We start from the raw sequence: 10,163 nt of genomic DNA on the forward strand, positions 1-10,163 counted from the left end.
ATGCTATTTCTAAAAGCTGAGTTAATACCAGTAGAATTTTCTGGAGTATCCAGATGTTGTATTTTCTCTGGGGACATTTTTTCTTAAAATGCGGGGCATGTGAAATAACTAGGTGCACTAAAAATAAGAAGACAGCCAAGAAAGTGAGCTTATAAGAAGTATTTATGAGCTCAGGGGAAAATTCTCCCACATTAGAAATGGTCGAAGAAGCCTGTTTGATTGAATTTACTGTGATCTACCTCTTTATCTTGAGATGCAGCTATCATTTATCATTCCTGTATTTAATCATTAGACTTCACCCTGCGTTATGGATAGGTGCTTTATAAACCAAATGAACCAGGGGTTGTTGTTTCGAGTGCAGGCAGCCAGTACAAACCCTCCTGAAAGGTATGAGAAATTTTAGAGATTCCTGTGAGCCTTCTTCATTCATCTTAGTCAAGAATCCTGTTAAATCTCCTGGGTTTGTTGGCTTGAGACAGCTCTGCACCTTAACAAAGTCAGAAACCTAGGGTGTCAACTGTAAGTAATTTGAAACTGCAGTAAATAATTAGCTCTCAACAAAATGTCTATGGCAACTTTCATCTCATCAGTAACGTCATTATTATAGGTGCATACAAGGGATCTGTTAATCTTCAAAAATCAAACCATCTATATGAAATGTATCAGTATGAAATGCACTCTGACACTGTGGGAGAAATCACTCTGTATGAGAAATAGATTTATATTACACGGTGCTTTATAATTGGGAACTTTAAATACAATTCTGTGTTTGTTAAGTGCAAATGTGGGGAGAAAAAGACTATTTAATGCAGCTGCTATTTTATTTATAATGCTTTATAGGAAAATCTTTTCATTGTAATAAAACAGTCTGTGTAGGATTCTTTTGATTTTTAGCAGGTAGGGTTTAGAAGTGTTCTGTTCTCTCCTGGATGCACGTGCCCAAGCTGCATTGCACAGGGAGTTAATGGGAATAGCCAGCTGTGAAAGGAGAAGAATACATCTCGAGGACAACATTGTATCTAAGAAATTTCAGCTGACCCCTTTGCAAGGCTAGTGATAGAAACTGAATTTAGGTGGAATAGAGAGATCAGTAAATGGGTTGCTGTCATCTGCCCATCATTTGCAGGGTGTCAGTGGTGAATCGACAGGTGGTGTCAAAAAGGCCACTGAAGGTTATCCAGTCAGACTTGTGGATTATCACTAGTTTTATCTCCCCGTGACCTACAGAGGAGCGCTCTCTGCATGGGTTTAGTGGTGTGCTTTTGTTTTCCATTTTGAGAACATTCACTGCTGGATTGGGATGTTCTAGGAAGTGGACAGCATGAAGTAAAAACAAGCTGGTTACRCTGATTGTGTAAGAGATGAGGAAGAAGCCATGGTAGGACCACAGGTCTGCCACATCAAAAGGAGGAGCGCCAACCTCTTGGTTAAGGAGTTGTAATCAAGTGTTGGGCTACACCTGAAAAGTGCAGAAACAGTACAAATGCACTGATATGGCTAGGTACCAGAGCAGTGACCTCAATGTCTTTGCCAGAGTAGAGCGGTATAGCTCTGGGGATGTGACTTTCACTTGACAGCATGGCCCACAGTGTTTAGTGCTTCAGTGATAGAGCCACCTCTTGGTTTCAGTGGAGTGAAGAAGAGAGATAACTGTATAAAATAACCAATGTCGTTAAAAAGGGGTATTATTTCATAGATAGAATTCACTTACCATGTTTTAATGAAGAGATGAGATGCAGGGTTTCCTCTTYCGGGTTTTCAATGGACTGACAGTCTACAGCTTATCAATAAAACTGTCCTGAAGCAAATCAGACTCCACATTTAGTAGCTCCTAGGTTGTACAGTTTGGTTTTCTCTCTGAGCACTAAATTGCTTTGAGTTCAATAATTCATCTCCCTCCAACTGCTTTATTGTCATTTTGATTTATTAATGAGTTGGCTTGAACAGCTGTCCTAATGCTGCATCACAKCAAAGTAAAACCAAGGGCTGTGCTAAGCACAGATTGCAAATGTGAACACATATTGTGGGAACAATATACCATTTCCCCGTAGCTGGTCCCAGAGGGACAATGTGGTTAAGTAGATTGGGCATGCAAAAAGTGGAGCTCCTAAATTCTAACCTTGTTTTGTCAGTATCTCTTCCCAAGACTCATCCTCTCTCTCTGCAGAAGAGCTTTAGATCATGCTTTCTTTTTTCAGAAGTGGATTGTGATGCTTAATTAGATAATGTTTGTAAAGCAGTGTACAAAAACTGCCAAGGGTTACTGTCCTCACTGATATAATTAGAGCCAGAGGAAGACTGCCAGAAGGTATTGATTACTTAGTAAAAATAAACCCTTCAAACTTCTTTTGGTCTTTATTCATTACTGCTTTTTATCTTTGCTGCCTGCAAGYGTTTCAGAGGGTGGTTTTGTTTGCCAAAAGATCAAAACAAAAATGTTGACAAATACTGGTGCCAATTCATAGCCTCCTGTGTGGGTGACATCAGAGGAGTTTGTACAGCTTTCYTGAAAGTCTCTCTAGGATTTACATCCACTTAGATCCTGGAACTATCATATTCCCAAAGCAGCCAAATAGCTAGGTACAGATAGCAAACCAGGTATCAAAAATGAGAGCATCTCTTTGGGCTTTGTGAAAGTTTATATATTGTTTACAGAAGTTTATACACACTTTATAAAGTTGATATTTTGATAAATCTTTAAAAACTCCCCTCTCAGTTATAGTTATGTGGTACCTCATGTGAAATGACAGAGAGAGGATCTGCCTACGTCACTGCTAATAGGTGCCCTGAATTAAGCTGTAGTATTTGCCTGGCAGTTGATGCTAGCTCTGTCTAGTGATGTTTGCTGATTAGTTCAGTACAAACCGAGTCTTGCAATGTGAAGGGGGTGCTGTTGAGACTTTGGGGCTCATGGGTGGGAAGGGCTCGCTGCCTTTTGGGTTTCCTGGTTCATCTCACAGTGGYGATTTACAGGTTCTTGTATACCTTGCTGCGGAGGAGAAAATGTCACGCTTTGGGTTCATTAAGCAGCTGTGCAAAAGAGGGGGTATGTTGGGAGCAAAAGATCTTTTATACAACAGTAAAATGGGGGGGGGAGAGAGAAAGACACATGATCTGTAATAGAAAATATATGAAAAAGACAAGTATTATATGACATTCAGAAGGGCCAAGTCATGCTGGGTAAAGTGAAATCCCTAAAGAGAAGTGATACAACAGAAGGACACTTTGAGATGCAATATGACTTACAGGATACCGGAAGGAACTACTTGTCCATGGATCTAGAGGGCTAAAATGTAGTAGTATCTTCAAATCAAATATAGCCCTAGTTTACTCTAATTGAAGTGGGCAGCCAGAGCAGAAGCCAAATGCTAGCTCCTTCTCTGAAGTAGGACGAGGCACAGACCTCCAAACATCTGCACGTATTATGACCTAGAAATTGTCTCAGCAGGGAGACTAAAGGCAGGGTCTGGTGATGACTGCAAAACGCTTTCTGTGCGTATGTCAGACTCGCAAAAAGATTCGCTTCGGTTGTCGTGAGTCCCTTTGTGTTTGTTTTCTGTTGTTATCCCAACCATTGAGCTTCTTTGAATGAACATTTGGGAAAATGGGGAATTTTAAGCAAATACTGATGCCTGCAGGAAGTGAGTCATCTGGTACTCTTGAGAACTGTCCTGTCATGGAGCAAAGGACACGTCTTGTCAAAGCCCCTCATCAGTGCTTGAAAGTCTAGCGTTGAACTGGCACATGAACCTGCTTGCTCAGGAACAGGGCATCTCCCAAGTGCCTTGACCAATCTTACTCTTCAGTAATCTTGAACAAATACCAGCTCTTTTAAACTCTGGACAATCCACAAACAAAGGAGAGACAAGAACCRTCAACAGATTATTTGCTGTAAACTCATTTCCCAGGAGCTAGTTGCTCTTATTTCTTCCAGAAGTAACTAAGATGTGAGTAAGTCTTCCAGCTGCCTGCTAAATAAAGTAWGAGTGAAAACAGGTTAAAAAAGAAAAAGAGCAAATGATAGAAGAATTAATCTGCAGCAGGTATGTTACTGGTAAAAGGCTGACGGGAGGAATATTTCTGATGCTGAGAAGYGGCAAAGAGGTTTCTTTTATTATTAAAATGTGTCATAACCCTTCAGTAACTTAAGGAGAAGAGCTGTGGGATATGGCACAGACAGTACGACTTGAACGTTCTTCTAATGGAGCTGTTTCACTGAATATAGGTTTTAATCTTGGCACTGCTAGCTAAATCCTCCTGTGGGCATGGCGTGCCAGCCCTGGTGGCCCGGGCACGTGCAGAGTTACGAACACAAGCGTTGGCATGTGAGGTGGAGCGTTGGTGTCTACACTGGGGCAAGGGCCTGCCCCAGCAGGCTGGGCACAAGCGGAAGAGAAGGAAGGACACACAGGACATCAGCTAAACCTATCGAGAGAGCTACAGAGGAGGGAAACTTAAAGCGGCTTATAAAACGAACGGGAGAGGAGTGCTGTCAGATGAGGACCGTGATCTCACTTCTGTGTTGTGGCAAAATGGAAGAAGTAACAGGTTTTTCATCTGCAAAGGTATCCAGAGAGAGATGGGGAGATGAAAAAATCTCACCCCGCAAGAGGAAACCYATGAGGGAAATGAGTGGTGGGACAAGACATCAGCCTGACATCCTCATCACCAGCCACCAGCACTATGGGTTTCCCTCCAGCCTTGTGTGACACCCTGCTATATGGCAGACCGCGAAACCTGAAAGCGGGAGCTTGGTGTCTTCCCTAGAAAGCCCACACCTGCAGTCCTGAGTTTGGCCCGTTTTATAAATGCCCCCCAGCCCTGTAGCCCAGCTAGCAGCAGCTGCCCAGGTTTGTTGGGGTGCTTCTCCAGGGYGCTGGCCCAGCCTCCAGCAGTTTGTGGCTTAGCCTTCCTCTCCTCCTGATTATTATTATTGGTTTTTCCATTAATTTTGCCCACTTGCTATTTGAACCCTTGTCAGTGTCCAGCAGCCACGGTGTCCTGTGGACGGGAGATGCAGCTCCATCATGCCTGGAGGTGGTCGTCCACTGTCCTGCCCTCCTCATTAGGATGTTGGGTAAATGGTTGGGCTGATGAGCTCTTYGCTGTGGGCTGCCACAGGGCTGTGGTGGGGCAAAGCCAAATTTAGCACATTATGCTGGTTTAATGACAGTAATAGAAAGTCAATTTACAGGCAAGAACAAATTACCTTTCTGTTTGGGGAGGAGGAGAATTCCTCCCGTGTTGCATTATTAAATTTATAATCTTCTTTTCTAATGCTTTTCAAAAGTGAGTATTAGTAGAATCTAAAATGTGGATTTTAAATTTATGACCTGCATTTTTTTCCCCYGAACTCTTCAAATTCTATAATTTATCTTTTAAAGGTGAACGTCAGTAAGCTTTATTTTATTTTATTAAATTAAAATTCCTTACTGCCTCTCTCTGGACAAGCTTACACACTCCAAAGATGCTTAAATTTTGAATAGAAATAATGGATATCTATTTTCATCTTTGAGTGGAGACTTCTGAGTTCAGGCTTATTCTCTAGCAATAAAAGACACTRGAGAAAACAAATGACACGTTTTTGCATGCTATTTGCTAGTGAGGAGGCCGTTGTGATGCTCTTTTTTGTTGCCAAGGAAACACCGAACCCTGAACTCAAGGCTTTTCAGGCAAGAGAAGGAGGAAAAGATGTTGTATCACTCCTGAGTGTGCCTTGTARTTTTTGATCCGAGAGTGTGAATGGTTTGGGACCTAGGGTCTGTCTCTGAAGTTCAGYTTTAAAATTGCATGTGCGAGTCTGTCTGTACCTCGTTGCATTTGTTTCCATGTTAGTTGAAGTAAACGCGAAGGTTGGAGCCTGTTCCCACAGCTTCACTCTAGTGCTAATAAAGTTTGGGCTGTGACTAGGTGCACGCAGGCTGCCAGGACGATTATTGTATATACCAGAGTGATCCARTGCTCTGAATGCAGCTAGTAATGGAAGGGAATTGTGCTGCATCTTAAATTAACTTCTCTGACCTTGCCAGTATTCRTCCTGAGAAATTCCAGTGTCAACCCACTCTTGAAGTATGAGAATACAAACGTAAAATTTTAGAACTGCAGGTAGAAAAAGCAGGTAAGTTATGCAGACCCAGGTACTTTATAAGCAAATTTAATGTACAATGCCCTGCTCTGACCTTGCTGAACCACTGCTGCTGGTAAACTGTTGCCTGCACGTTTTATAAAGAGATTTTTCCATCAAACGTTTTCTTGTTATTTATGGTAGAATTATTTTTCCCCTAAATAGAGATACATGCTGCTCCATAATGCATATTGGATTCTCCTGAGCTGGTAGCGCAGTCTGCAAAACTGTATCTGTATTGGCTGTATCACAAGTACGTACTTGGTTCTTTCTTTCATCTGGCCTATCCTGTTTCCTGCTACCCTGGTAGAGAGATACAGAAATCAGCAAGATGCTACAAAATATATTTAGAAATATTTGGCGTAAAAGTGGAGTTTTGATGAACTTGTTGCCRTGTGTGTGTCAGTCATGGTATAGCCATGGTACAAACAGCTGTCCAGCTTTCATAAATGATGGCCAGCAACCAGATGGGCTGGTGTGCAGCCGTTTTACGATGTGAGTGATTAACTCAAATTCCAAGAACCAATTCTTCCATTGTCTAATGGTTGGTAATTGAGAACTGTTTAAAACTAGCTCTTGGTATTGCTCTTCAAACACATGAAGCTGCTGCATTAATGGCTTTTATTCTCTAATCCAAAGTAATCTTTAAACAAGCATGATACTTTGGTTGGGTTCCCCCGTCCTCCAACATCTTTCATCAGAGATGAAGACCTTATGCCTATTTTCCAGCTCTGGCTGATGGATTTTTTCCTCTACTGGAAGCCTCAATACCCTGCTTAAACAAACAATGGACTGAATTTCCCAAGCCGCTTGAAATCATTGTTTTTGTTGTTGTTGTTTTAATATCTGAGTGCTCCTTTTGCACATACAGGAGACAGATGTAGGAGGCAGTAACGTCTGCCATATTTGTCTGTGGGCGAGTTTATCACTTGGATGAGAGTTTGAGTGCATGTCTTTAGGGTTTGGGCTGTGAAAATTTTGCTTGAATCATATTCATATATATATATATATATATATACACACACACACACATATATATTTTTTTGTTAGGAGGTTGCTAATTGAATTCCAGTGCCTCTGCGTTTTGGGTACTGGATGGTGTTTCCTCTGTGTTTAATGGCTTGAGTTGTCACCAGCTGAAGACACCTGTCAGGAACAAAGTAGTATGACTGATGGGACTGTTTGCTATGTGATACAATCCCAGTGTTTTGGCCACTTTGATTTCAAAGTAACCATGAATCACTTATATCTTAGGCTACCGTTGCAGTATGAGGGATAGTCCTGCCTTGCTTCTGGGCACAGGAAACCTAATCCTGTCTCCCAGCTGTCCAGAGATGCCTGCAGCCAAATTACTATGATGGTCATGAAAGGCAGGGTGCTCTCCTTCCATGCCACCCAAACAGCACCAGGCGTTTCAGCTGCGTTAAAATAATCCTTCATCCTGAAAAGGGATCCAGATGAGAGAGCCTTTATGAGCACAGTGGACCCATTTGCAAGAGCAGAGCTCTCATTTGCAAGTCAGAAGAGCCAATTAGTGAGTCTGGCTGCTGCTGTGCCAAAGCCTCCAGCCGCCTGCCAGCGAGCGCCGGGCTGCTCCCCCGGCTCTCGCGACACGCGGCCGTCCTCGTCAYGCCACGCTTGCCGGTTGTGTGTCGCGGGCAGGCTTGGGAGAGGCCTTCCCCTCCTCCTTTGCACTGCTTGGAAGGAAAATCTCCCCTTTGGTGCATCTATAGGGAGATGCGGTAGTTGCGCGGTGAAGCAGGCACTTCCCGGCTGTGGGGACTGTCAAGGAAGCCTTTGCGCGAATTGAAGCAATGTGTAGAATCAGTGGGGAAAAATGTGTTCACCTTYGTTCTTTGCTTAGAATTTGCTACAGATATTACCAAAAGTGCCTCTTGTGAAGCCTAATGCAGATAGTTATACTATCTGGTGAAATTGCCTGAAATCAGAAGCTGAATGTCTGAAATTGTTTGACTTTTCTGGAGACCAGACCGTCATTTCCCCGTCTCCACTTCCACGGTGGATCAAATAATTGCTTCCAAATGGGCTCAAGTTATTAAACAGTGTGTACAGTTCAAGTCAACTCCTTGGGAATTTGGTTGTTCATTTCCTTAAGGAAAATACGCTGAAGTAATTACAATGCCAGCACAACATAAATCAGATGATATCCCAAGTGAAGTTTTGCCCAGTGATTGTAGCTTATGAATGACTGCAGGGTTGCATGGCTTCATGCCTGCTGAAGAAAATGTGGCTGTGGTTTTTTTAAATGTGTTTCTAACAGTTGAACAAGGGTTGTGTGACTCATTTTTTTGTGTCAAGACCATTGCTCTTTGTGTTCACATGCACAAATGGTCTTGACAAAGTGGCTCGCTCCTGAAAGAGGCTTTTGTGCTTCAGTGGGACAAAAGAGAAGGAAAGAAAAACTTGTTGTAATTTGGGCTTGTCAGCTGTTTTCCCCCGCACTTTCTTTACCAAAACTAAGCTTAACCTGCCTTAGCTGTGAATTTGAGGGAGGAAATTATTTCTTCAGTACTTAATACAAGAGCACTGTCCTCACCCTCTCCACTCACTCTGTCTGTCGTATAACCGTAGCCCATGCTTTCCCATTTCAGCCAAATTTAATGCAGAAGTGTAAGTCCTCAAGATATGCAGTCCCTGCACATCCTGTGAAAAGACCTCTCTGGGGGGAGAGAGAGAGAGAGACCCAAATTAGTGCCCCCAGAAAAAAAGGGCTGAGATGTGATCTCGACTTAAGAGTAAACTCCTGAGTGACAACAGAACKCATGAAGCTGAGCTTCACAGACTGCCCTGCAGATGAGCTGCTGCTTGGTTTCTGAGAAGCTTTTGCTGTTTCATGAGCTCAGGATCCTCTTTTGCAGGTGGAAAAGGCACCTGCTTTAGGCTGCTTAGATATTCTGCCATTTCTTTCTTCCAAAGAGTGACTGAGTGCAAGTGCAGGACTCGGGACTCTTTGAGCAGGTAAAATTAGCAGCCAGGTGGGTTCAGAGGGCTCGGGAGGGACAGCCAGCCTMTTGCCATGCCTCCCGGTTAGCGAAGTGTAGGCAGGGCAGCTCTTTCATCTGATGCCATCATCCTCTTAGGATGACGCTTCCTAGCTACTTTACTTTTGTGAAGTTACCTCATATTTCTGATCCTCTGCTAAATCGAGAAATTTTCTGTGGCTCAGACTCATTCATATTTCAGATGCTGGACCGAGATGATGTCCTCAGAGTTATTAATAGCATAAGATGGATGGCAGAACTGGGGCAGAGCACTCTGGTTCTTCAGCTCTCTTGTAGTTAAGTAGTTATCCTGCCCTAGATATTATAACTTCTGTTGGTCTGCCCGAGGACTTCCAGCGGCAGGGACGTGGACCAGCTCTACCTCTCGTCCTCCCTGTGAAGTGACAAGAGCCCTGGGATGGCCCTGGCGAGCAAACTCGCCGCTCCCCTCTCTGCTTCTCGGGTTTTCCCAAGGCCCAGGTCTTCGTAGTTCGCAAAGTTTTAGACTTTTGAACTGAGAGCGCTYTGCCTTAAAGCATTGCTGGTTATTAGTAGTATTATGTTTGGCATTTCCCTGGCTTTCTGRGGAATAAATATTGCAATGCAGTAGTTAACAATGAATGACCCAGATTATTTAATTAATTGCGTATGGACTGAAAAGCACTAATTTCAGCTGTTGCTTCCAAAGGGCTGGGATGTGCCCGTCCGAGATGTGGCTCTGCAAGGGACGGTCGGTGCAGTGTCAGCAATCACACGCTTGTCTGTCCATCAAGGCCCTGGGCTGCAGACTGGGAACTACTGTGGTTTTACTGGTAGACTGCTGAATAATTCTTTAAYGGTGTGTTTCTGAGTGCATATGGACATTTCATTTAATCACAGACTCTTTCCTGCAAAGCCTGGCAGATTGGAGGAAGAGAAAGGGGCAGCGTGTTCCATTTTCTTGTAAAAATAAAAATGCAGAACCAGCCATCAGACTAAGCTATTTGGATCCTGCTGTCGCAAACAAGATAGAGACACATGGAAAGAATGCTAAAGAG

Source organism: Apteryx rowi, unplaced genomic scaffold (genome assembly GCF_003343035.1).
Source record: "Apteryx rowi isolate R43461 unplaced genomic scaffold, aptRow1 scaffold_0, whole genome shotgun sequence".
NCBI lineage: Eukaryota > Metazoa > Chordata > Aves > Apterygiformes > Apterygidae > Apteryx > Apteryx rowi.